The following is a 6039-nucleotide window of genomic DNA, read 5'->3' on the forward strand; positions in this document are numbered from 1 at the left end:
CAAACGCACGTACAGTCACCTGTAATAATATGTTACACAATGAAGGCCGTAAAAATATGTGACACGCTCTTATGGATCTACAAATAAGATGGTGTATTGCAGGTGACTGTACAGATCCTAGCATTCCATAGATACTAGCTAGCTTCGAAAATTGGCATTTTTGTGTCCGCACCTCCTGATGTGATCGGGCAGTCGAATCAGCACGAACTTTGCCACATTGCCGTTTGCGTCCGCACCTCCGGATTCGATCGGGCAATTTAATCAGATTGGCGAAAAATTGACTAACCTGGATACGCCTTAAGAATGGACATTTGGCTCAATGGTAAAAAAAAAACACATAATACACTTTAAAATAATTTATTTCTGGTTCATATATGTATATGTAGGTACTAATACATTAATTACGCTAGTAATATACTTTGGTACACTATCTACACATGCATTGCTATGGAATACATTCACTGGATACACAGGATCATACGGAGATTCCAAACTAAATACTAACTAACATACAAACATACAGACCATCGCGTTATAAAGGATCGTTCACACATACACATAGTGATGGTCTCTTTTTGACATCGCATAGAGAGAGTGAAACAGCAAACCCATACAATAAAAAAAGTAATATGTATGACACAGTGTATCCAATAACTTGGATATGATTTGATAATTATCATTAGATTTCTTAACTTGAGACAAACTTAATATTAATAAGAATACATATTTAATTTGGCTTCCAACTTATTTAGCTACCAAAAACATCATGGTATGAAATATTAGGTACTTTAAAAACTGAGCTTTTTGATGAAAAAAAATTTATTGATAGTCAACTTCATAAAATATCGTTAACAAATCGTAATATTTTCTTGGTTGAGTTACGAAATTGTGTCAAGAAAATTCAATTTACAGTACATAGTGCCGGAAAGAGCACTTTCCGTGCGTATGTCAGAAGTTTAAAGGGCCATGTACTGTAAAACGTACGATACTCTTGCGAATAAGTAATTCGCAACTCGTGTCGATTTAAACCACTCCCTTAGGTCGTGTTTTAATTTATCGCCACTCGTTTCGTATTTCATCTTTTCCGCACTTCAGTATTGTAAATACGATTAACTGACATATTTCTTAACTAATTATAATAACCCCACGAACTAAGACTAACAGAGTTTGTATGGCGTTTGTATAGAAGCGCTGGTGGCCTAGCGGTAAGAGCGTGCGACTTGCAATCTGGAGGTCGCGGGTTCAAACCCCGGCTCGTACCAATGAGTTTTTCGGAACTTATGTACGAAATATCATTTGATATTTACCAGTCGCTTTTCGGTGAAGGAAAACATCGTGAGGAAACCGGACTAATCCCAAATAAGGCCTAGTTTACCGTCTGGGTTGGAAGGTCAGATGGCAGTCGCTTTCGTAAAAACTAGTGCCTACGTCAAATCATGGGATTAGTTGTCAAGCGGACCCCAGGCTCCCATGAGCCGTGGCAAAAATGCCGGGATAACGCGAGGAAAAAGAAGATTTTGTGTGGCGTTGCTCAGGCGGAGCAGTTAGATTTGTGTACAAACGACAACACTCTTAAATGTACATCGGCGGACCTTATGCATTTTGTAATAAGGTTTACGAACTGTCAGTTAACAGTGTGGGCGATAGTACAGTCAACGGTAAAAATATGGGTGTACAAATCATTTCAAAAATATGTCCCATAACTCTTATGTCAGTGAATTAAGAACTATGGGACATATTTTTGAGTAAGTTGTCTACACCCATATTTTTACCGTTGACTGTACAAGAGACTTTTATGATGAAAATACACAGGTAAGAAAAATATAGTGACATTTGTTCGAAACAAATGGTTTTTAGATTCCGCCTAAGCCACCGAATAAATAATAGTACTAGGTACAGAAGACTCACTCTCTAACAAACCGCGTCTGTTACGTCAGGACAGATATGGCCGCTAGGTGGCGACAGCGCCACGCGTGGCTTATGGCTAGCCACCAAAATTGTAGAACGGATGTACTTTTAGCTACCTGTAGCAAAGCGATGAAATCGCGGAATGAGCCACGCCTGCCTAAGCTATTTTTGCACTGAATTGAACGAAATAAAGTGTTCAAATGACATTATAAACGTCATATTTTCATAGAAATTTGACATCAATGATAACATTGCCACACTTTGTGATTCCCAATGCCATGCAAATGTATTTCGCCATTCATTAGGTAAATATCAATATCAATACCATCATACAAAATGTATGGCAAAGGTAACAATGGAATAATAAAAGAATGAAATGGTCTAAAGAATTAAATAGAGTCAGACCAAGAAAAGTCTGCAGCGGATTTGATAGCCCACGCAGTGCAAGTGTTATTTTAAACGTCAAACTTCTATGAAATTATGACGTACCTATAAATAACACTTGCACTGCGTGGGCTATCTAATCCGCTGCAGACTTTTCTTGGTCCGACTAACACAAAATCAGGTTAGCTGGGGTTTTGTAAACCTAAAATATAACAGTCTTTATATTTTACTTTGGCTTTAGAAGAGCCTTTGCGATTACAAAGTTGTTAAGAAGGTTAAAAAGTAGTTATATTGTTCCGTAACTAATAAAAAAAAAAACATTTTAAAAACCTAAAACTATAGAAAAAGCGTAAAATAGAATCGCATTTTCTAAATATGTAGTATAAATAAATAATAACTAAAACTACAGTAAATGTCATGAATTTGTGCAGTTGATGAATATTAGTATTATTAATATAAAAGTTGAAACCACGAAAGAAGTAATCTTCACGAACTTTTAAAATAATTCACGTTTGAGCTGTAAGCGGTATCCAGACGGGACTGATCAAATCGGTCGATTTGATCAGAAATGAAATTGGCGTCAATCTCCAATTTTAGATTGATGGTGATATTAGAGCCCTCTAAATTGAAAAAATGCCCCAGAACGAAAATACTGGCCTCACAAATTGGTATTCTTGGATCCGCACCTCGTTTTTACACGACTGCCAAAACAAAAAGAGTGTATTGTTTTCAGCGTTCATGTTTGTATGTATGTGAGTTTCTTTATTCCACCTTAATTATCGGTAATATCGGTCACTATTGGCGGTTGAATTCGGCGAGCCAAATTGGCGTTTGCGTCCGCACGTACTGATTCGATCGGGCAATTTAATCAGATTGGCGAAAAATTGACTAGTCTGGATACGCCTGTATTTGTATAAATCATTTATTTAAATGTTTGTTTTGTTTTAAGCTTACATTCTCCCATACCCATGAAACTAAAATGCCGAATATTTGAGATTATATATTGATTACACCTATGTATATATAACATCAAGTATTGTCTATACTATAGATTAAAAATATTTACATAAAAACTGTTAAAGGCAGTATGTACGCAACAGTCTTGTGGTTTATTTAAAAAAAAAGCTTTGGTAGGATCAGACTTAAGGAAAAAGCTAAGCATTAAATTAGAAGAGGACATCTAGCACAAACCATCTCTTTCAAATTTTTACGGTTTACCATATCGGCAAAATTTTTATCCTAACTTGCCACTTCCCAAACAATTTTTTGCCATAATTTTATTTGGGCGAATCAACAAACTGCATACCATTTGCATATGTTTCCGCAAATGTGCATTTAGTACCGTAAAATGGGGTGAGTCGGGACAAATCCGAAGTTCAAACCTCAATAAAAGTTTATTTTTATATGTGGCACGTTGATTTATATACTTGAAAAGTGTTCCGGTAGTATGTAACTTTAGTTTTTCAATGATAATATGTCGTTTCATTTCATAGATTCAACGATAAACACGAAATAGTAGGGAATCCCAGCTCACCCCGTAGTCAGGGTCTCAGGGTTAGGGGGGAAAGGAATTAAGTGAGACGGGACAATTGCTAGAATTGACACAATATTACAATAGCTTGACTTCTCAAGAGAATAAAGCATTTACGTAACAATGTGATAACTCTGGCCTAAAAATACCATCTCACTCCGTACCAATCAACACCCCATTCATAACCCAACTGGCCTCGTAATACCTACTCACCCCATTTTACGGTATGGCAAATGGTCATTTGCCCAAATGAAACGATGCGAATAATTAATTTGACAGACAAAAAGTTCTACAATAAAACAGGAAATTAAATGAGGCGAAAAAGTTTTCGCCGTAATAACAGTACACCAATTTTTACAACAATATTTACGATGGCCATTCAATCCCATGATATTGTGCTACGACGCATAAAAAATAGCAAAATCTATGATTTTAAGGTAATTAAGAAAATATACTTATTTTTAAAGTTTTTGGCTGAGATTATAAAACAGAATAAGTATAATCTAACAGTAATCAAAGATAATTATGTATAGGTAACATACCTTTTCACTATCTATAAATCAAGAAATTATTCAAAGACAGAAAATTACCACTATTATTATTAATGGATACAATCAAAGATTTTTTTTTCTATTCACACTTATGATGATTCTAGCGTTTAGATATTTTTGTCATTTTGATAATATATCTATAAGACAAAAATATCAGACTCCCTCTAAGCTAACTTTCCACCGGTTTAACAACAAAGTGAGGGAGTGTCATTTTAATGTCATATTACTATTAGAAATTTGACATTGAAGACGTCATATTTCTATTAGAAATTTGACATTAATGATGTCATATTTCTATTAGGAATTTGACATTAAAGATGTCATATTTCTATTAGGAATTTGACATTAAAGATGTCATATTTCTATTAGAAATTTGACATTAAAGATTTCATATTTCTATTAGAAATTTGACATTAAAGATGTCATATTTGTATTAGAAATTTGACATTAAAGATGTCATATTTGTATTAGAAATTTGACATTAAAGATGCCATATTTCTATCAGAAATTTGACATTAATGATGACATTTCCACACTTTACCACTGCAAATACCGTGCAGAGTTAACTTGGTCCGTATCTAATGATCTTACGTCTTTGCCAATAAAGTCTTATTCACTTATTATTTTCACTATATCCTTATAAATTGAACATGACCAATATGACATGAATTAAAATAACTTATAATAAGTGTACTGTAACCTAACTTCTAAATATTTAGCTTACAGCTTACAAGGGAACTATAGGCAGACCACACCAGACGCGTAGTACAGGACTCAGTCGCGTTACGTAGACCCGCGCCTTTATACAGCGGTTGTAATGTATGACATTATATGCTAACTGTCACATCGGTATGTATTACAACATCTGAACTGTATTGGCCTTTAATGCAGAGTTGAAACGAATTAATAACTTGCTAAGAATAATATCAAGTCAACAGATATCAACATTTAGAGCGCTTTAGGATGTTTCAAGCCATTATCTTATCTGTGGTCACACGCAAAGGGACGTCAAGTTGTGTCAACCCTAATAATTGCTCGGAGCAATGCTGAGCCGAACGGAGCCAAATTTGCCCGAAGGGAGGAGTTTCGCACCATGGTAAAAGAGCGTGAAAGTGATCAAATCGACCAATATGATCAGAAAATAAATTGGCGTCTATCTCCAATTTCAGATTCATGGTTATATTTGAGCCTTCTAAAAAAATAAATGCCCCTAATCGCGACTAGACTAGATTCGCAAATTGGTATTCTTGCGTCCGCAACTCAGCAGTATTCGCACCTCGGCCGCAATCGGTGAGCCAAATTGTCCGCACCACCGGATTTGATCAAGCAATTTAATCAGATTGGCGAAAAATTGTTCCCGTCTGGACTGGCCTTATAAGTGCAACAGAACAGAGCGTTTTTAACCCTTTACCAGGCTAAGGGATATACATTTCCCACATTCGGCACTTCAAACATATGTTCTATTTTCAATGAGTAAGACTGACATTCGATTGTCATTTTTTAAATGTCAGCCTGGTAAAAGGTTAAGGTTTAAATGGTCAAATTCCACAACAATTTCAGGGAAGATATGAAGTAAGTAACAGCAATTAATTTTAGTATTTTTACGATTTTTGGCGATTCTATCGATTATGCTAAATAATCACGACTAATTCTAGATAATATACA

This window comes from Cydia splendana, chromosome 24, assembly GCF_910591565.1.
Source record: "Cydia splendana chromosome 24, ilCydSple1.2, whole genome shotgun sequence".
Classification (NCBI taxonomy): domain Eukaryota; kingdom Metazoa; phylum Arthropoda; class Insecta; order Lepidoptera; family Tortricidae; genus Cydia; species Cydia splendana.